Genomic DNA, 23,416 nt, shown 5'->3' with positions numbered 1-23,416 from the left:
GTTGGGTAGGGACTGTCTCTATATGTTGCCAACTTGTACTTCCCAAGAGCTTAGTACAGTGCTCTACATACAGTAAGCGCTCAATAAATACGATTGATTGATTGATAAATACATTTAATCAACATGGTATTTATTGAGCACTTACTCTGTGAAGAGTACTGTATTAAGCACTAAGCATTTGAAGCTTGAAGCGTTCATTATGGTAATTATAATGATTATGATTATAATCATTTCTAGAATTATTATAATCAATGATTCAATCGATGGCATCTATTGAGTGTTTGCTGCATGCAGAGCACTATGCCGAGTGCTTGGAACAGTACAACACAACAGAGTTGGCAGACTCATTCCCTTCCAGTGCTTAGAACGGTGCTTTGCAAAGAATAAGCGCTTAATAAATGTCATCATTATTATTATTATTATTACTCACAAGGAGTTTACAGTCTAGAAGGGGAGGCAGACATTAACGTAAATAAATACATTACCGATAAGGACAAAATTGCTGTGGATCTGATGGTGGGGTGAATATCAAGTGTTCAAAGGGTACATCTCTAGACCCTAGGTGACACAGTAGAGAGAGGGGGTAGGGAAAAGAGAGCTTAATCAGGGAAAGCCTTTTGGAGGCCCATTAAGGCCTATGACCCTAATAAGGCTTTTTAAGGTGGGGAGACTGGTGGTCTGGTAGATATGGAGGAGGAGGGAGTTTCAGGCCAGAGGAGGATGTGGGAAAGGGTTTGGCAGAGAGATAGCTGAGATCAAGGCACAGTGAAGAAGAGGGTGGTAGAGGAGCATATTGAAAAGACTGGGCTGCAGTAGGAAATCAGTGAGGAAAGGTGGGACGGGGTGAGCTGATTGAATATGTTTTAAAGCTGATGATAAGGAGTTTCAGAGGGATATGGAGGTGGATGGGCATAGGAGGTTCTTGAGGTGTGGGAAGCCATGGACTGAACTCGCCTGGCTTGGGGGTATCTCAGAATTATAATAATTGTAAATATGTAATTATGGAAATCGTATGCCTACAGTGTTCTGGATACAGTACACGCTTCATTAATGCTATTACTATTACTACTCAGAAGGCATTCAATAATTCCCATTGATTGCCAGATTGATTATTACAGAGGACAAGGACACAGGCCTGCCAGGTTTCCAGAGCTAGCTCCAGCATAATAATAATAATGATGATGACACTTGTTAAGCTCTTACTATGTGCAAAGCACTGTTCTAAGCACTGGGGAGGATACAAGGTGATCCGGTTGTTCACGTGGGGCTCATAGTCTTAATCCCCATTTTACAGTTGAGGTAACTGAGGCACAGAGAAGTGAAGTGGTTTGCCCAAGGTCACACAGCTGACAAGCGACGGAGCCGGGATTAGAACCCATGACCTCTGACTCCCAAGCCTGGGCTCTTTCCACTGAGCCACGCTGCTTCCCTGACTTCATACGAGGCCTTGGGAAAGTACCTCATGCCCGTCCACCCCAGTTTCTTCACCTGTCAAATGAAGTCGCCGAAGCTTATTTATATTTATTAATAATAATGTCTGTCACCCACTCTAGACTATAAGCTCGTTGTGGGCAGGGAATGTGTCTGGTTTTGGTTCATTCATTCAATCGTATTTATTGAGCGCTTACCATGTGCAGGGCACTGGACTAAGCGCTTGGGAAGTACAAATCGGCAACATATAGAGACGGTCCCTACCTAACAACGGGCTCACGGTCTAGAAGGGAAGAATGGTTATACCAAGTATGTACTAAGTATATACTAAGTACCAAATACCAAGTATGTACCAAGTATGGTTCATTCATTCATTCAATCGCATCTGTTGAGCACTTACTGTGTGCAGAGCACTGTACTAAGCGCTTGGGAAGTACAAGTTGGCAACATATAGAGACGGTCCCTGTTGTACCATACTCTCCCCAGGGCTTAGTACAGTGCCCTGCACACAGTAAGCGCTCAATAAATATGATTGACTGACTGATTGATTAAAGTTGGGTACATTGTACTTGCCCAGATGCAGTGTGGCTCAGTGGAAAGAGCACGGGCTGTGGAGTCAGAGGTCATGGGTTCAAATCCTGGCTCCACCAATTGTCAGCTCTGTGACTTTGGGCAAGTCACTTCATTTCTCTGTGCCTCAGTTACCTCATCTGTAAAATGGGGATGAAGACTGTAAGCCCCCTGTGGGACAACCTGATCACCTTGTAACCTCCCCAGTGCTTAGAACAGTGCTTTGCACATAGTAAGCGCTTAATAAATGCCATCATTATTATTATTATCATTGTTGTTTAGAGTCCCCGTTCCCCAGGGGAGTTTGGGGAAGGTGGACTCAGGTAATAATAATAATAGTATTTGTTCAGCTCTTACTCTGTGCCAGGCACTGTTCTAAGCACTGGGGTAGATACAAGCTAATAGGGATGGACACAGTCCCTGTCATTCATTCATTCAATCATATTTATTGAGCGCTTACTGTGTGCAGAGCACTGTACTAAGCGCTTGGGAAATCCAAGTTGGCAACATATAGAGATGGTCCCTACCCAACAGCAGGTTCACAGTCTAGAAGGGGGAGACAGACAACAAAACAAGAAATATTAACAAAATAAAATAAATAGAATAAATTTGTACAAATAAAATAGAGTAATAAATACGTACAAACGTATATACATATATGACTTGACACCTGTCCACATGTTTTGTTTTGTTGTCTGCCTCCCCCTTCTAGACTGTGAGCCCGCTGTTGGGCAGGAACTGTCTCTACATGTTGCCAACTTGTATTTCCCAAGCGCTCAGTCCAGTGCTCTGCACACAGTAAGCGCTCAATAAATACGATTGAATGAATTGAATGAATGAATGAATCAGAATAAATAGAAATAAAGCTAGATCACACAGTAAATCATCATCAATCGTATTTATTGAGTGCTTACTATGTGCAGAGCACTGTACTAAGCACTTGGGAAGTACAAATTGGCAACATATAGAGACAGTCCCTACCCAACAGTGGGCTCACAGTCTAAAAGGGGGAGACAGACAACAAAACCAAACATACTAACAAAAATAAAGTAAATACGATTGAAGGGATGCACAAAATGGCATCGCTTGGCACCATCTTGTGGAAATCCGTCCCTGGCACCGGGGCGCAAGAACGACTCTGAGAGGGGCCTTCCCTCCCTCAATCACTCTTCCCCCCTGAATTCTGAGCCCGGGCACTGCAGTTGAGCCTCAGAGCCCAATGGTGGAGTCCAGGGCCCGACACGGAGTCGAGAACCAGACCGTCCTATGTAAAACCCGGCAAATTCATTCATTCGCTCATTCAATCGTATTTATTGAGCGCTTACTGTGTGCAGAGCACTGTACTAAGCGCTTGGGAAGTTCAAATTGGCAACGTCTAGAAACTGTCCCTACCCAACAACGGGATCACAGTCTAGAAGGGGGAGACAGACAATGAAACAAAACATGTGGACAGGTGTCAAGTCATCAGACTAAGTAGAAGTAAAGCTAGATGCACGTCATTTACAAAATAAATAGAATAGTAAATATGTCCCATATAGGGCTCACAGTCTTAATCCCCATTTTGCAGATGAAGGAACTGAGTCACAGAGGAGTGAAGTGACTTGCCCAAGATCACACAGCAGACAAGTGGTGGAGGCAGAATTAGAACCCATGACCTTCTGACTCCCAGCCCCATGCTCTATCCACTAGGACACGCTGCTCCTCAACAGGTGCTGCTCCTCAGGTGTTTGACCCCATCAAGACTCCCCCAAGATTCCCTATTGAAACCCTGCAGGGATTCAAATTCTGCCCCATTCAATTGTAAGATCCTTGAGGACACAGATTCTACCTTCTAATTTTATAATAGTTTCCCATAGACTTAGGGCTCTGAATAGGTGCTTCACAAATACCATTAACTGACAAGGACTCCTCATGCCAATCCAGATTATCCCATGGGCAACCAAAGCCAAGAGTTGGTTTTCTGAGGCATTTGCGGCAATCCCAAAGTGTCCCAAAATTGTGTTTTTTGCTCAAGTCTCCACTGGTCCAGGGAACCAGTAAAGCTTTCCTCCCCTAATCAATAGTATTTGTTGAGCACTTGCTCTACTGTGGTTCACTGTACTACAGGTACAATGCAATAGAGTTAGTAGAATTGATCCCTACCTTCAAGGAGTTTATACTCTAGTGGGCTTTCCTGGTGATGAAACTCATTCCGATAGACCAGTTGAATTCATTCAATCATAATTTATTGAGCATTTACTGTGTATAGAGCAAGGTACTAAGCACTTGGGAAAGTGCAATACAACAATAAACAAATACACACCCTGCCACAATGAGCTTTGTGAAACAAAATCAACGAAGTGCTGTTTCTTAGTTTGTGTACCCCCTTTTCCTCAGCTCTCCCTCCTCTCCCCATCACCCTGACTCACTCCCTTTGTTCTACCCCTCTCCCCACCACAAAGCATTTGTGTATATAGGTACATATCTATACTTCTATTTATTTACATTAATGCCTGCTCAATAGAGTTTTATATATATATATATAACTCTATTTATTTATATTGATGCTATTGATACCTGTTTACTTGTTTCAATGTCTGTCTCCCCCCTTCTAGACTGTGAGCACTTAAGAAATACCATTACTATTATTATTATTGCTGAATTGTACTTTCCAAGCTCTTAGTATAGTGCTCTGCACACAGTAAGTGCTCAGTAAATACGATTGAATGAATTAATCAATCAATCATATTTATTGAGCGCTTACTGTGTGCAGAGCACTGTACTAAGCACTTGGGAAGTACAAGTTGGCAACATATAGAGACAGTCCCTACCCAACAGTGGGTTCACAGTCTAGATGAATGCATTGCCAAGTACATTGTTCCTAAACTTTATTTCCATAATCAGGGTTTTTTTTGGAGTTTGGGGGTTTTTTTTTTTAGAAAAAATGTGATCAGGGAAAACATTTCACCGGGACCTTAAAAGTCAAATGAACACTGAGGGAGATGGATGTAGGTTTCATCAGCAGCACAGCTCAGAGGAAAGAGCACGGGCTTTGGAGTTAGAGGTCATGGGTTTGAATCCCAGCTCCACCACGTGTCTGCTGTGTGACCTTGGGCAAGTCACTTAACTTCTCTGAGCCTCAGTTACCTCATCATAAAATGGGGATTAAGACTGTGAGCCCCTACGTGGGACAACCTGATCACCTCGTATCCCCCCCAGCACTTAGAACAGTGCTTTGCACATAGTAAGTGCTTAACAAATCCCATTATTATTATTATTATATCATTATTATTATTATTCACCAGCTGGCACTGCTTTGGCCCCATACAGCACTGCAGATTAAATGCATTTTCATCTCCTTCAAAAATGTTGCACTCCAATTCTGATGTATAAACCACCCTTGGCCATGTTAGAGTCCGCTTCAAAAATACCTGGATGTTAATTTCAACTTCTCCGGTGCTGGACAGGAGCAGAACACAGAACAGGGGGCTCAGAATTGGGAAAGATACTGGACTGGAGTGAAGGTTTACAATCAATCAATCAATTGTATTTATTGAGCGCTTACTGTGTGCAGAGCACTGTACTAAGCGCTTGGGAAGTACAAGTTGGCAACATATAGAGACAGTCCTTAATCAACAGTGGGCTCACAGTCTAAAAGGGGGAGACAGAGAACAAAACCAAACATACTAACAAAATAAAATAGAACAGATATGTACAAGTAAAATAAATAAATAAATAGAGTAATAAATATGTACAAACATATATACAGATATACAGGTGTTGTGGGGAAGGGAATTCTACTTCCCATTGTGCCCACAGGTGCAGTGCCTGGCATGAAACACCCTGGGCAGATGGTTCAGCAGAGGATGAACATACAGGGGCATTGCCATAAGCATCTGATGCTGAGAAGCAGCGTGGCTCAGTGGAAAGAGCAGGAACTTGGGAGTCAGAGGTCATGGGTTCTAATCCTGGCTCCCCCCCATGTCTGCTGTGTGACCTTGGGAAAGTCACTTAACTTCTCTGGGCCTCAGTTACTCATCTGTAAAATGGGGATTACGACTGTGAGCCCCCCGTGGGACAACGTGATCACCTTTTATCACCCCCAGCACTCAGAACAGTGCTTTCGCACATAGTAAACACTTAACAAATGCCATCATTATTATTATTGAGCTGGAAGGTAGCCCATTTCCAGGTAGAAAACCATGTTACCAGCACATCACGAGCACTGATAATCTTCCCACAGGACTGACTTGTTTCCCAAGCCCAATACACCAACTTCTCCGCCACACATCCAGTGGCCCAGACAAAAAGCCATTCTGGGATTTCGCTATTCTCCACAGCAGAATACTCCTTGGCTAGAGTGAGATAGACACAGATGGCACTACCAGCTGCAATATATTGAGTTCTTGTTGAGTCTTAAATTTCCTTAGTGGCTCAGTGGAAAGAGTCAGAGGTCAGAGGCTTGGGAGTCAGAGGTCATGGATTCTAATCCCGACTCTGCCACTTGTCAGCTGTGTGACTTTGGGCAAATCACTTCAGTTCACCTCATCTGTAAAATGGGGGTGATGAGTGTGAGCCCTATGTGGGACAACCTGATCACCTTGTATCCCCCCCAGCGCTTAGAACAGTGCTTCACACATAGTAAGCACTTAACAAATACCATCATCATCATCATCTTTTTGCAGTTTGTTCACTGGAATGAGGGAAGAGACCTGGCTTGGGGGCATTATCTCTGTGTGACCTTGAGCAAGTCACTTAACTTCTCTGGGTCACAGTTTTCCTCACCTGTTAAATGAGAATTCGATGGCGGTTCTCCTTAGGTGCAAGCTCTTGGAAGAACAGATTGTATTGTATCTATTTCAGTGCTTAGTCCAGAGCTTGGTACACGGCAAGTGCTTAACATAGACCATATTTATTATCATTATTATTATCATCATCAATATTATAATTATTTATTCATGCCTGCTGCAGGAAGAGATCAGACTATAGATTTTGGCAGGATTCACACCCACAGAGATACTTCACAGTTTCTCTGCAGTCAGAAGTAGTAATCGGAGTCTGGATTGAGATGAACTCCAGTCTCGCCAAACATTTCTAGGGCTTGCTGGGGATATTTAACGGTTGACATCCATACTCGGGTACAATCCAATGTGCTCAATCAATGACTTCATTGAGAAGGAACAAGGGTTCATATTAGGCATTTTTACCAGGAGAAAACTAAGCAAATGCACATTTCAAATTTTTACCCTTACCATATTTCTGTGAGGAAAGGAGTAAAGACAATTATCTCTACTTTGGAGGATTAGAGAGAGATTCTCTCCCCAGACTGTGGGAAGAGTCATCCCCGATGGTATCTAAGGCCAAATAACAACCACGGATGTTTCTTCAAGATCGTAACAGTCACCATCGAAAAACACTCAGATTTGCCTCTCTCTCTTCCCTGCCCGAGAACTGGACTGTTGGTGCTTTATGAAGTAAATAAACCATCACCACTGTGTAAAAAGAAGGATGGGGAAAGTTACAACGTTCCTCTCCCAAGCGCTTAGTAGAGTGCTCTGCACACAGGAAGTGCTCAATAAATACCATTGATGGATAGATTCCTCTCCCTCCTCTTATTGGTCGAGAGGAAGAAGAGGGTTTATTTCACAAACACCATGGCCTAGTGGAAAGAGCACAGGACTGGGAGTTAGGAAATCTGCTGTGTGACCTTGGATAAGTCCCTTAACTCCTCTGTGCTTCGGTTTCCTCATCTGTAAAATGGGAATCAAATAATCCTTCTCCCTCAGACTTTGAGCGCCATGTGGAACAGCGACTGCGTCCGATCTGAGAGTTTAGCACAGGGCTGGGAACAGACTAGCATTTAACAAATGTTATTGTTATTTTTTTTTAGGGAATAAAAGAAGGCATTGTGAAGGATTAAGCAGGACTTGGGTGAGACCCCGAAAGGTGCAGTTGTAGGTGTGCAATGTCGAAGACACAAGCTGGCTAAGTTAATTCAAAAATCACCCCTGGAAGTGAGGATGACAATAAAGGTCCCTTAAGCTCTTCTCTCCAGATAAATATGCCAGCCCCGGAATATGTCCTACTTCTCATCTAGCTACCAAGGCTCTGCACTCCTGAGCTATTTCAATATATGCATTATCCCATGAACCAGGCCCCTGATGAAGAATGTCCTCCTGTTCCTTAATGCCCCCAAGCACCACATTTGTTTTTCCAACAGCTGTTACACATAGAGCAAACTTCTCAATTAGCTAATGTTTGGAGAGTCCTTTGAAGATAAAAAGCCCTATGTAAGTGCTATGTGCTATTATTACCTTGACATAAGAGTTCTCTTTTACCTTGGCTTACTGCAGAATGTCTGCTTTCCCTCTCCCTAACTAGCTGCCTTCAGACTGAAGACAATATAAATCAGTGAAAAAGAAGCTGAAAAATTCAGCTGTGTCTACTGAGGACAGGAAATCGGAAATCCTTGTATTTTCCTTTCTTTATCTCCTGATTTAGCCTTTGTCATAAAGATGCTAAACCCGAAAGAGAGGGAGACTGGGAAGAGAAAGATGCAATTTTTTTGCTATATTTTCAATGCTTTCGGAGGGGGTGAGGAGAAAGAATCCATGTAATTACTTGGCTTCTTTCCTCCTCTTTTCTGAGAAACACAACATCAATCGATCAATCAATTGTATTTATTGAGCACTTACTGTGTGCAGAACACTGTACTTAGCACTTGGGGGAGTACAATATAACAAGGTCAGGTATATGTTCCCTGCCCACAAAGAGCTTTCAGAATAGAGAGGGAGACAGACATTACTATAAATTACAGATGTGTACAAGAGTTTTGTGGGGCTGAGGATGAAGTGAATAAAGGGTGCAAATACAAAGGTGATGCAGAAGAGAGCAGGAGAAGAGGATATGAGGGTTTAGACAGGGAAGGCTTCTTGGAGGAGACATGTTTTTAATAAAGCTTTGAAGATTGGTAGATGGTCATCTATCAGATATTTAGGGAGAGGGAATTCCAAGCCAGAGGCAGGATGTGGACAAGGGCTCGGCAGTGAGATAGATGAGACTGAAGTACAATTTGTAGGTCTCCATTAGAGGAATGAAGTGTGTGGGCTGGTGTGTAGTAAGAAATCACAGAGGTAATATAGGAGGGGGCAAGGTGAGTGTGTACTTTAAAGCCAATGGTAAGGAGGTTTTGTTTGAGGTGGAGGTGGATGGGCAACCACTGGAGTTTCTTGAGGAGTCAGGGAACGTGAACGTTTTTGTAGAAAAATGATCCAGGCAGCAGAATGAAGTATGGACTGGAGTGGGGAGAGACAGGAGGCTGGGAGGTCAGCAAGGAGGCTGATACAGTAATCAAGGAGGGATAGTATGAGTGGTCAGATTAACAAGGTACTAGTTTGGAGTGAGAGTAAATGTTGTGGATGGAGGCTGAACAGTCAGGATTTGGTGATGATTGAATATGTGAGTTGAATGAGAGAGGTGAGTCGAGGATAATGCCAAGGTTAAGGGCTTGTGAAACAGGGAGAATGGTGGTGTTGTCTACAGTAATGCGAAAATCAAGGGGAGGACAGGGTTTGGGTGGAAAATTGAGGACTTCTGTTTTGGACATATTAGATTTGAGGTGCCGTAGGCACAACCATGTAGAGATGGCCTGAAGGCAGGAGGAATTACAAGACTGCAGAGAAGGAGAAAGATCAGGGCTGGAAATTTAGATTTGGGAATCATCCACATAGAGATAGTAGTTGAAGCCATATGCGCCAATGAGCTCTCCAAGGGAGTGGGTGTAGATAGAGAATAGAAGGGGACTAAGAACTGAGTCTTGAGGGACTCCACAGTCAGGGGATGGGAGGCAGAGGAGGAGCACCCCCAACAAAGAGACTGAGAATGAACAGCCAGAGAGGGAGGAGGAGAACTAGAAGAGGACATTGTCAGTGAAGCCGAAGCTGAATAACGTTTCCCGAAGAAGGGGGTCCACTTTTTAAGGCAGCTAAGATGTCAAGGAGCATTAAGATGGAGTAGAAGTCATTGATTTCCACAGAGGGAGTCAATCAATCAATTGTATTGATTTAACCTTTATTTAGAACACTGGTTGGGAGAGTATGATTCAGTTGATTGGCGTGATCTCTACTCTCAAGGAGTTAACAAAATCCAGTGGAGAAAAGAAAACATTTAGCTGCATAGTTTGGGATATCAAATACACATCGTCTCCCTTTGGGGAAGCCCTAGGAAACTTGCTTAGAAATGTACGTTGCACTCTTATAAGACCAGGGACTCATCTCCCATCTTTGCTGTATTATACTCCCAAGTGCTTAGTATGGTACTCTGCACATAGTAAGTGCTCAATAAATTCCATTGCTTGATTGATTGTAAAGTCATTCTCTCTCGGCCAAGGGAATCAGCTGCTCACAGCAATAGGTGCTGCCCCTCACAAGCCCTCTCTGCCATTGCTACCCTTCCCTGCTCCATGTGGCTTCCCCTGAAGACCACACAAAGAGAGGCAGAGAGTTCTACATTCATCATCAGCCCCTATGCCTTATTCTTCTGGAGTTGATGCAGTTTGTCTCCCCACTTCTTCCTTCTCCTCAACATTTCTGGAACACAGGAAAGAGAGTAGCTGCGGCTGTCAATCCAGTGGGCCAACCACTGGCCATTACAGAAGTAGCATGGCCTAGTGGATAGAGCACAGGCTTGGTCGTCAGAAGGAACTGGGTTCTAATCCTGGCTCTGCCAGTTGTCTGTGTGTGGCCTTGGGCAAGTCACTTAATTTCTCTGAGCCTCATTTACCTCACCTGTAAAATGCGGATTAAGATTGCGAGCCCCATGAGGGACAGGGACTGTGTCAAACCCGTTGTGCTTGTATCTACCCCAGCGCTTAGTAAAGTGCCTGGCACATAGTAAGTGCTTACAATTATTATTATTACAGTGCTCTGCTCGCCATTACTGAAGCGCTGAGGCAGGAAATCACAAGGAGGTTGCTTTCCCCGCACCCACAAGAGAGTCAAATGAAATCAGGAAGGCATTTTCTCTGATTATCCACATTTACATGCTTCACTTGACTGAGTTAGAGGGAGGCATCCGGTTAACGAACAGAGATGAGACACGCTTAATGTTGGTCAGCTCACAGATATAGCCGGTAAGTGCCCGGTCACAAGTCTTCCAACAGCAAGAAGGAGAGCTGAGAGCAGGCCTCATTCTGGGGCGTTTGTTCACAAGTACAGCAGGACTATGGTTTGGAGAGAGCTTGGAAGAACCACAGAACCAGGAACCTCTTTGGAATTCCAAGTATTTCTTAAAATTGTTTTGGGACACTCACTTGAATTTGAGCAGTGGTGAGGCTTAGTGGATAAAGCTCGGGCCTGAGAGCCAGAAGGACTTGGGTTCTAAACCCGGCTCCACCACTTGTCTGTTGTGAGACCTTGGGCGAGTCACTTTACTTCTCTGTGCCTCATTTACCTCATCTGTAAAGTGGGGATTAGGACTGTGAGCCCCTTGTGGGATATGGATTGCATCCAACCTGATTACTTTATATCTACCTGGTGCTTAGAACAGTGCCTGGCACTTAGAACAGTGCCTGGCACATAGTAAGCACTTAACAAATACCGTAGAAATAAACAACAAACCTTTGTTCTACTCAAGAAATATTATGAGTTGGTGAGCAACTTCTTGAAATATCATGAATCAAGTCCTGATATGTCAAGAGCATGGGAGAATTTAGAACTCCTCCAAAACACACACATACACACACTTTTAGGATTCAGTGAAAGCCTAATTAAATTTAGAAGAGGAGATTCATTTTAGCTTCTCCAAATACCTAAACATGGTCAATTTTAGGTTGCTCCCGAATAATTTTTTTCTGAACAAAATGAGAATGATGCGAGAACAGGCATTTCTCCACACTGTGGTCTTTTTCACTATTTGTTTCCATAGGAAATAAAAGGTAAGGGGGAATTTGGTTATGACTTGTCATACCAGGTGCAGTTTAAGAAGGTTGTGGAAGACTTGAAGTGAATTATTGAATTCCATTTAATTACCTGCCAATTTTCTGCCACTTATCATTGGTCATTACCACCACCTCACAGAAATCGACTGACATTTTAAAAATTAGTTTATAAATCAATGTTATTTAGGGAGTACTATGTGCAGAGGAATGTACTAAGTGCTTGGGAGAGTACGGTACACTAGAGTTGGGAGCAACAACCCCTGACCACAAGGAGCTTACAGTCTAGAGTTTCTTAGTAAAGAATGAATTGTAGTTGTAAGTGGGTCCTTCTGTATTGCTAATAAACAACTGCTAACTGGGTGTCCATAGGATCCATTCATTTCTTGAAATTACTGTCCTGGCAGAAATGCATCATATTATAACCAGTACAAGCATTTGTGATGGTAACTCTGTCTCCCTATTCTCCATGGGTTCTAGCCAATCCACATAATGAAAAGTTGGGTTTTAGCAGAAACAACTATACAACCATATAGCAAGACTGACTATATCTGAACTCCCAGAAAGGAGCACGGTAGGATATCTTCAGTATGGTCTGGCCATGCTGCTTCCTCTTAGTCATACTGTCCCTTTCATCACTTGAAAAGATGCTGTCTTTAATGGTACTTGTTAAGCACTTACCATGTGCCAAGTCCTGTTCTAAGCACTGGGGTAGATATAAGTTAATCAGGTTGAACACAGTCCATGTCCCACATGGGACTCACAGTCTTATTTCCATTTTATCGATGAGGTAACTGAGACACAGAGAAGGGAAGTGACTTCCCCAAGGTCACAGAGCAGATAGGAGGCGGAGTCCGGATTAGAACCCAGGCCTGTGCTTTATCCACTAAGACACGCTGCTTCTTCCTCTTATGCCAAAGTGCACTAACAGAACGAGAATATGCTCAAAATGCTAAGAAAAAAAAATCCTCTTGTAGTGTCCTCCCAAGCAAAACCAGAACAGAAAATTGCCTAAGTCATTCACTGGCTTCATGGTTTCGTGACTGCTTCCTTTCTGGTTTGTGGACTCTTCTGCTCTAGACCTGACTTGAAGGATTCCCCACCATCAGAGATGGTCCATAGCTCATTGCCAACAGGCAGAGGTGAAGGAAGTGGATACCTTGGCCTGACTGTGGCTAATATATTAGATAAATTATTCAAGCACAACATCCTGTGAGCCCTATAATTACTGCCAAGTAACTGAACCCATTGACCTACAAAATGTAGATCACAGATTAAATCTGCATTTCACACATAATTCCTTTTGGGCCCAAAGAGCTACTTAAAGATCAAAAAACAAATTGCAAAATGCCACAGTGCCAAACAAGGTGGAAATTCAGGGGCGCTATAGGAAAATGAGCAGTATGCTACTGTATTTGGTCTTCAGCAGAGTCCAGGAGCAATAAGAAGAAACTGTAGCCTAGTGATCAATCATTCAATCAATTAAAGTTATTAATTGAGTGGTTACTGTGTGCAGAGCACTGTACTAAGCACTTAGGAGAGTGCAAAACTACAGAGTTGGTAGACACATTCCCTGCCCACAAGGATTGTTTTAAATGGGGTTGGCTAGCAGAAGTGGGTCCTCCTTAGCTCTTTCACACCTCAGTGATAGGTGGAATTAGGCTTTCTTAAAACATTTCACTAGGCTACTTCCAGTAGGTATGAAATAGGCTTGTTGTCTGTTAAACTGTGACTCCTCTGACATATGAAAGGCTCCTGAAAGCCTTTGTTGTTCAGATTCATCCAATTAAAACATTGGTTTACCATCTTACCCTCCTATATCCTCTACTAAATTGGTTCCTGATTGGTGGCCAAATCTGTCTTTTGAGTACTTGCCACACCTAAACTGGAACAGATTGGCAGGAAGGTTTACTTTCTGATTTACTGAACCAGTGATGCAATACCCCAGAAAGCTGACCCTGGTCTCCTAATTACCAATCCATAATTGGTAATTGCTCTTTCCATAGGAAGGAAGGAAGGAAAGAAAGAAAGAAAGAAAGAAAATGGGGGAAAGGGAAAGGATTGGAATAGTTGAGTCATCCTCACTCAGGACCCAGCCAGCTCCAGAAAAACTGGGGATAAAGCGGTGGTCTCCGTGGAGGCGGGAGGATGCAGGGTTTCACCCAGGGGATATCTTGGTGACCTTTTCTAGCACAGTTTCTCCTGCTTGTCTGTGAAAAACTCAGGCAGGACCCTAATCTAACCTGCTTCCTTCCTCTGCCCCACCCCTTCTTTGCTAGCAGTGCTGAAATTGAGCTTACTAGACAAAGGGAATAATTGCTTAGTAAAGCCTCCCCTAAAATGACTAATTTTCAGGGAATTTGCCAAACACGAGGATCGCGTTCCATAAAGTCAGATTAGCTTCATGGTACCCTTCCTTCTATGATTCACTCATTTTTTTCTCCAGTCAACAAATGTAACTGGATTAAATGTTTACTGGTATCTGTTAAGTGCTATGTGCCAGGCACCGTACTAAGCTCTAGGGTAGATACAAGCTAACCAGGTTGGAACAGTCCACGTCCCACATGGAGAGCGCAGCTTTAATTCCCATTTTACAGACGAGGTAACTGAGGCAGAGGGCAGTTAAGCGATCACACTGCAGACAAGTGGCGGAGCTGGGATTAGAACCCAGGTCCTCTGAGTCCCAGGGCCAAGCTCTTTCGACTAAGTCATGCTGATTTCCATTTCGCAGTGTGTTGCATCCTGCCAGCCTATTTGCCTTGTGCATTCCAGGTCCGCATGGAAACAGGGCTGTCAGGGATGAGAGAATTTGAGGGGCACTGGGCAATCTACTATCATTATAATCGGTTGTATTTATTAAGCACTTACTGTGTGTGTAACACTATACTAAGCACTTGGCAGAGCACAAAGTGACAGAGTTGGCAGACATGGTCCCTGCCCACAATTAACTTACAGTCTAGAGGACAAAGAGGTTCCCCTCTTGAAAAGAACCTTATCCGTGATTTTCAATGGGAAGCTCCACCATCAGATATGATTGTTTTTCTACCCAATTCTGGCACCCAGCATGCTTTAGTAGCAAAATGTTTCCTTTTAAGTCAAGATTCAGAATGTTCTCTCTGCAGGCTCAGTGTGCTATCCCACTGCTACCTTTAAAATGCTGCGAGAGTTTGCAGGTGTGTTTTCCTCTGTTCTTTTCAAGCCAGACAATGAGAGAGGTTTCTCCAGTAGCAACCCCTATGGCATTCTGAAGCCTGTGAAGGCGGGCACACTCAGGTGGTATGGTTTTTCATTTGCACTTTAGAGACGCTGTTTATAGCACACATTTCTACCCAAGTCAGCTTGAGAACAGCAGCTCCCTGAAAGGGAAAGAAACTGAAAATCAGGAGTCATTCTAACTGACTGTGCAAGCAAACGAGAGATATTCTTCTGGGTTCTCAATAAAACAACATGTGTGAAAGAGTGGGAAGAAGGGATGGAGGCCTGGGAGGGAAAGGGACAAGGGGAAAGGCCACTGTGTGAAGATTATATGCCAAAGCCTGCCAGAGAAAGCAATTACTTGGCTTTTATTTTAACTTTGATCACTTGCTTCTTTTGCTAACTGACCCAACTCTTAAAAACCTACCTCTGGCTATTTCCCATTAAATTACAGAAATGACTAGAATCATGCGACTGAGCAGTTTGTAGTTGAAAATTCCTTTCAAATTGCTGACCCACGTAAATATAGGCATTTTATTTTGGAAAACCAGATTACAAACCATTACGGAATTTGTAATCTAGAAGGGGTCAATTAGAGGAAATTATTTAAAGGAAGGTCTTATGTGACAAATATATTTTAATTCCAGGAATGCTTTATGGATTTCAGAGACAAAGGATAGGGCATGAGTGTAATTTAGTTGGGTTTCAAAAAATCATTTAATGCTGTTTCAGGCAACAGATTGATTAAAAAGTCAGAAAGCAGCACACATAAGTAGCCTGTTCTGAAATGGATGGCTAATCAGTTTAGAGGGGATTCTTTTTACCAATAAAGGCATTGGTACTGGTGAAAAAAAAAGGTAGGTGGGTTGGGATGGAGTAAGTCAGATGGAAACAGGACATATAGCAAAAATTCCATGCAGGAGTTTTTATGTCATTGCCATTACCCCAGCAATGGCTTAATTTAAATGCAAAGCATATCTACACAACATATTGGGTGTATATATACCATACACCCTCCCCTAACACACAAATGGAATTAAAGAAATGTAACTGAATAAAGTCAATAAACATGACACCAATAAAGAAAGTTTTTACTGTTTTGAGAATATTTTCCTCTCTTGATTTGTGATGGCTTGAATTGCTCAAATTGCAGGACCTAGTGAAATTGAAAGGCAAGCCTTGGAATCATTTTCTATGTTTTACAGGATCTGTGTATCACTCCCTACCAGTTATTTGGACTATCTTTCTTCAGCAGAAAGTTTAGATTTGGGCATGTCATGATCATCCTAGATGATCTCAAAACCTGGATACAGGGAAGAAACTCAAGTTTCTGAGAAAGTTCTTCTTTGGTAGATGGAACCAGATTACCTCAATACAATGAAGACTGGGGTCCCCCCGAGTCCTGCCATAGGGGTCATCTCGAGGTTCATCCACACACACACTTGGCTTTTAGAGGAAACTCTGTGTGTTTGTATCACTCCCCATGCATGAATCCCTTCCTCCTATGGACCTTAATGGCAAGTCCCACCTCCCTTTCCCAGGCACCATCCCCTGACTGGATGATTGTGAGACCAGGTAATTTAATTTAATTTAATTTAAACCTTGAGCCAATCGATGGGTAGCCATTAAAAGCTGCTGTCATATCACCTTGATGGATTTCACCTTATTAATGTTTTGCAATGCAAAATGTACCAACTCATGAAACCGTTGAACACCTGTCCCAAGGTGATCTCCTCAGCAGAGGAAACCATGAGTTCTCAGCAGCCCCTCCCAACCGGGAAACCTGATCAGCTTAAAATGTCAACTGTTTTCCTGCTGGTTTTCCTGCTGGCCACACTGGATCATCAGGGAAAAATGAATCAGAGAAGGAATTTAGGAAAAGGGCAGAGTGGATGAGCAGATAGGAAGAGACAAGTCGTCACGGCTGATGATGCACTCAAGGAGAACCTAGACCTGAGAAGAAGGATGAGGCATGCCAACTCTGGAAAACCTGAGGAAAATCATTAGATTTCACACAGGCCTAAGAGGCCGGACCCCTCTCAGGGTCACACCTGGAGAGCTTCCAGTACTCTAACAGCGTCAGCTATGGGAGGGAAAGTTAAGCAGAGGCCTACCAATTCCATTCCTAGCTCGGGCAGTGGCTAGCGAGTGGAAGACAATCTGCTACAAGTCAAAACTTACCCATGCTGGGCAGCAGCGGCAGGGGAGAGAGTCGAGGGTGGAGATTCGAGTTTACTGTGCGGAAGATGGGAATGGTAAACCATTTCTGTATTTTTACCAAGAAAACTCTATGGATCCACTACCAGAACGATTGCAGATGGAGAGCAGGGTGTTCTGAGAGAGATAATAATAATAATAATAATAATAATAATAATGACATTTATTAAGCACTTACTATGTGCAAAGCACTGTTCTAAGTGCTGGGGAGGTTACAAGGAGATCAGGTTGTCCCACGGGGGGCTCACAGTCTTAATCCCCATTTTACAGTTGAGGGAACTGAGGCACAGAGAAGTTTAGTGACTTGCCCAAAGTCACACAGCTGGCAATTGGCAGAGTCGGGATTCAAACCCATGACCCCTGACTCCAAAGCCCGTGCTCTTTCCACTGAGCGATGCTGCTCCGTGGGGTTGCTATGGGTCGGAAATGACTCAACGGCCTAGACAAGACAAGAGAAGAAGCTGGAAGGCCACAAGGAACCTGTACAGAAAGACTCCAGGGAGTCCAGGTGAGGGAAGTACCAGAGCCCTAGAGATTACAAAAGATAGAAGAGCTAGACCCTCAGCTCCTGGAGGTCAGGGAACCTATCTTGAACTCAACTAATAATAATAATGATGGCATTTATTAAGTGCTTACTATGTGCAAAGCACTGTTCTAAGCACTGGGGCGGTTACAAGATGATCAGGTTGTCCCACGGGGGGTTCACAGTCTTAATCCCCATTTTACAGATGAGGGAACTGAGGCGCAGAGAAGTTAAGTGACTTGCCCAAAGTCACCCAGCTGACAATTGGCAGGGCAGGGATTTGAACCCATGACCCCTGACTCCAAAGCCCATGCTCTTTCCACTGAGCCATGCTGCTTCCCAAACTACTCTCCCATACTTTAAGCAAAATGCTCCAAACAGAGTTGGCGCTCAATACTATTGATTGGTTGATTTATAGGGAGAGTAAGTGCCAAATAAATGTTATCAATTAAATAAGAGTTAACCCCTCAGTAACAGTATAAGATATAAAAGCCAAAGCAATTTGGAATCATACTTTTGCCCTCAGAGTTGCACAAAAAAATCACTGAACTAAAATTTTTTCTATCCTGCCAGGTTACCCTAGGCCACTTACTTCACCAAAATTACGCAGACTCTTTGTCACTATCTCTCTTCCAGTACCATCATTTCTTCTATAATGTCTATTTTCATTATTTTCATTTTGGGTAATACACAATGAAAGTAGGTGGAATAGTTTTCCCACAACACTAATGTGTTTTGTGGGATAACATGATCCACAGGCTTGTAAAAGTGATGATGACGAACGATAATTCCGTACACTCAACTCCGTACACTCAACTCCCTTCTCAGGCCCCCGGTTCCTCCCCCTCCTCCTTCCCTCACCCCCAACGATCTGGCCTCCTACTTCATTAACAAAATTAAATCCATCAGGTCCGACCTCCCCAAAGTCTCTTCCCCCTTTTCTCCATCCCCCCGGCTCTCAACACTCTCTGCTACTCTCCCATCCTTCCCAGCAGTGTCCTCAGAGGAGCTCTCCTCCCTCCTCTCAAGTGCTACTCCGGTCACCTGTGCTTCTGACCCCATTCCCTCTCATCTCATTAAATCTCTCACTCCATCCCTTCTCCCCTCCTTAACTTCCATCTTCAACCACTCACTCTCCACTGGTTCCTTCCCCTCTGCCTTCAAACATGCCCATGTCTCTCCCATCCTAAAAAAACCCTCTCTTGACCTCACCTCACCTTCAAGTTATCGTCCCATATCCCTCCTACCATTCCTTTCCAAACTCCTTCAACTAGTTGTCTACACTCGCTGCCTAGAATTCCTCAGTAACAACTCTCTCCTCGACCCCCTCCAGTCTGGCTTCCGTCCCCTACATTTCACGGAAACTGCCCTCTCAAAGGTCACCAATGACCTCCTGCTTGCCAAATCCAACGGCTCCTACTCTGTCCTAATCATCCTCGACCTCTCAGCTGCCTTTGACACTGTGGACCACCCCCTTCTTCTCAACACGCTATCTGACCTTGGCTTCACAGACTCCGTCCTCTCCTGGTTCTCCTCTTACCTCTCCGGTCGTTCTTTCTCAGTCTCTTTTGCAGCCTCCTCCTCCCCCTCCCATTCTCTCACTGTGGGGGTTCCCCAAGGTTCAGTGCTTGGTCCCCTTCTGTTCTCGATCTACACTCAGTCCCTTGGTGACCTCATTCGCTCCCATGGCTTCAACTATCATCTCTACGCTGATGACACCCAGATCTACATCTCTGCCCCTGCTCTCTCCCCCTCTCTCCAGGCTCACATCTCCTCCTGTCTTCAGGACATCTCCATTTGGATGTCTGCCCGCCACCTAAAGCTCAACATGTCGAAGACTGAACTCCTTGTCTTCCCTCCCAAACCTTGCCCTCTCCCTGACTTTTCCATCTCTGTTGATGGCACTACCATCCTTCACGTCTCACAAGCCCGCAACCTTGGTGTCATCCTCGACTCCGCTCTCTCATTCACCCCTCACATCCAAGCCGTCACCAAAACCTGCCGGTCTCAGCTCCACAACATTGCCAAGATCCGCCCTTTCCTCTCCATCCATACCGCTACCCTGCTCATTCAAGCTCTCATCCTATCCCGTCTGGACTACTGCATCAGCCTTCTCTCTGATCTCCCATCCTTGTGTCTCTCTCCACTTCAATCCATACTTCATACTGCTGCCCGGATTATCTTTGTCCAGAAACACTCTGGGCATATCACTCCCCTCCTCAAAAATCTCCAGTGGCTACCAATCAATTTGTGCATCAGGCAGAAACTCCTCACCCTGGGCTTCAAGGCTGTCCATCACCTCGCCCCCTCCTACCTCACCTCCCTTCTCTCCTTCTACAGCCCAGTCCGCACCCTCCGCTCCTCCACCACTGATCTCCTCACTGTACCTCGCTCTCGCCTGTCCCACCATCGACCCCCGGCCCACGTCATCCCCCGGGCCTGGAATGCCCTCCCTCTGCCCATCCGCCAAGCTAGCTCTCTTCCTCCCTTCAAGGCCCTGCTGAGAGCTCACCTCCTCCAGGAGGCCTTCCCAGACTGAGCCCCTTCCTTCCTCTCCCCCTCGTCCCCCTCTCCATCCCCCATCATACCTCCCTCCCTTCCCCACAGCACGTGTATATATATATGTATATATGTTTGTAAATATTTTTTTTACTCCATTTATTTATTTATTTAATTTATTTCTACATATCTATTCTATTTTATTTTGTTAGTATGTTTGGTTTTGTTCTCTGTCTCCCCCTTTTAGACTGTGAGCCCACTGTTGGGTAGGGACTGTCTCCATATGTTGCCAATTTGTACTTCCCAAGCGCTTAGTACAGTGCTCTGCACATAGTAAGCGTTCAATAAATACGATTGATGATGATGATAATAACAATGAATTGTGGTTTTAAGGACTTACTATGACCTTGGGCACGTCACAACTTCTGTATGCTTCAGCTTCTTTTTCTGTAAAATGGGAACTAAATAATATTGATGATGGTATTTGTTAAGTGCTTACTATGTGCCAAGCACTGTTCTAAGTGCTGGGGTAGATACAGGGTAATCAGGTTGTCCCACATAGGGCTCACAGTTTTAATCCGCATTTTACAGATGAGGTAACTGAGGCACAGAGAAGTTAAGTGACTTGACCAAGGTCACACAGCCGATAAGCGGCGGAACCGGGATTAGGACTCACGACCTCTGATTCCCAAGCCCAGACTCTTTCCACTGAGCCATACTGCTTTTCTAAATACCTGCGCTCCCTTCCCTTAGACTGTAAGCCCTATGTGGGACAGAGACTATGTATGATCTGCACATAGAAAGTGCTTAAAATACCATTATTATTATTATTATTATTATTATTCTAAGCAAAGTGCTAAGCCCTGGGGTACATAAAATACAATCAGAAACAGTGCCTTTCCCACAGTGGGTGAGAACTGCATCTTGCAATGTGGGGCTAGGTTTGGACCCGTCTAGTCCCTTCTAGACTGTAAACCCACTGTTGGGTGGGGACCATCTCTATATGTTGCCGATTTGTACTTCCCAAGCGTTTAGTACAGTGCTCTGCACACAGAAAGTGTTCAATAAATTCGACTGAATGAATGAAAGGAGGCTAATAGTCTAAAATAGAGATAAGCCAGGTATTTTATTACCTATTTTACAAATAAGGAAACTGAGACACAAAAGAGTTGAGGTTCTTGCCCAAGGTCCCATAGCAGGCAAATCTAGGAACCCGGATTAGAATCCAATGCCTCCTGATTCCCAGGCCTGTGTTCTATCCATGAGGGCACACTGTTTCCCATTGATGTTCCCCATTGTTGCAAATAGATTTTGGTATAGGAAGAAATGAATGTATGTATGCACAACTTCCCAGCCTCTGCCTCAGCCATAAAATATTTTGCAACTTCACAGTATTTAATACTCTAAAATAGCAAGGAGTGTCAAGGGTCTAAAATAATGTGCCAATAGTGAACAAAGCAATAATTTAGGCATTCTTATCCAAAAATGTCAGTTATGGAAGTACCTTCAAATTATCCCACCCACTATCCCTTCTAATTAAATCCATGACACATATAATGCAATTTTAGGATAATACAAGTTTATTCAAGAAAAAACTACCCTCATAACAGAAGTGATTGCACACACTCATTTCTTCCAGTCTCAAGTTTTACTATGTATTTTGGCTAGAATACTGGTATGAATATGAGAAATGTATGTCCAACAACGCAAATCTGTTTAGATACACGATGGATCAGTGTCAGAAAAAGCAGTTTATGCACAAGTGCTTGATGTCAGTCTTCCTTAAAATTGGGTTTTGTGAGAATACAAATCCGGTGTTTATGGTGAACTGGAGTGTATCCCTCTTTTTACCCCAGAAGCTGAGGTTGTTACTGTCCAACTAAGAACTGCCTTCACAACAACCAGCCTTCATTTCCAGCCCCAACAAACAAGCCTGAAGAATAACCCTAGCTGGGCCACTCAGAAGCTCCTAGTTTCTCAAACATTCTGTGATTTTTTAAAATATTTCAGATGAAGGAAAATCAAAGGCAGTGTTTCCTCCGCCACCAGTGTCTTTCCTTTTCAACATAATTAGCTCTTCTTTAACAGAAAGCGGGAGCCTTTTGTGTCCGATGAATTCCCTTCCAGCGTGGTGCTGCTTTGTGAGAGGAATTTAATGGTTCATTCTTTGCTTGCCTTTTATTCAGCCTCTAGCTCTTCTCCTTAACAACAAAAACTACTGTTTTGATAAAAGTAAATGAACTAGAAACTCCAAAAATTTTCTTTGGAATTCAAAACTCTCCTTGCTTAGAGCCCAGAGGGTTCTAAACTTGAAGCGTGTGCTTAACGATCACTATTAATAACTGAAATATATTTCCGGGGGAATTCCCAGCCTAATTGGTATGTAAGAGCACATACAACGCTGCTACTGGGCGCAAACTCACATTCGGCATTTCACTGCCCACAGACACAAATTAATAGATAATGTGATTCAGCTATAATAAATAAGCCCGAGTCTCCTCATCTAGCTCCAGAGGATGTGCCTCTCTGTTCTTCTGAGCAGCTGAGAATGCCCTTTTCTTTGCTTCTGGTTGTATTTTCATTCATTCATTCATTCATATTTATTGAGAGCTTACTGTGTGCAGAGCACTGTAATAAGTGCTTGCTCTCACGCCAAGCGGTAGTCATCAAAAATGCATATGGTGGCTGCAATAGGGCCATGGTTGTCCCTCAGACCCGAGCAAAGTGGTAGGAATCCAAAGACTTTGACTCCTCCCATGTCCACAGCCTTGTTTCCAAATGGCACCAGGGTGCTCTCATATTAAAAATCCATCAATCAGACAATTAATCAATGGTATTTACTGAGCGCTTACTATGTCCAGAGCACTGTATTAAATGCTTGAGGGAGAACAATACAACAGAACTAGAAGACACATTCCTGCCCATAACAACCTCACTGTCTAGATGGGGAGACAGAAATTAATATAAATGAATGAGTATTTTATAATATGTAAAGATATGTACATAAGTGCCCTGGAATTGAGGGTGGGGCAAATATCAAATGCCGAAAGGTCACAGATCCAAATGCA

General features: G+C 43.7%; 1 protein-coding gene and 1 non-coding gene across 2 annotated transcripts in view; one reads left to right on the top strand and one right to left on the bottom strand.

Moving 5' to 3' along the window:
- The window catches only part of ST6GALNAC3 (ST6 N-acetylgalactosaminide alpha-2,6-sialyltransferase 3), a 375,554-nt gene that overhangs the window by 296,784 nt on the left and 55,354 nt on the right, over nt 1-23,416 (bottom strand). The window lies entirely within an intron of this gene.
- On the top strand, nt 17,143-17,280 carry LOC119928001. The gene has a single exon (XR_005450963.1). It is a non-coding gene; the product is annotated as a small nucleolar RNA SNORA7 (small nucleolar RNA).

The sequence above is a fragment of the Tachyglossus aculeatus genome, chromosome 4 (assembly GCF_015852505.1).
Source record: "Tachyglossus aculeatus isolate mTacAcu1 chromosome 4, mTacAcu1.pri, whole genome shotgun sequence".
NCBI lineage: Eukaryota > Metazoa > Chordata > Mammalia > Monotremata > Tachyglossidae > Tachyglossus > Tachyglossus aculeatus.
The sequence above is the reverse complement of the archived record's forward strand: the minus strand, read 5'-3'. Positions and strand labels throughout refer to the sequence as shown.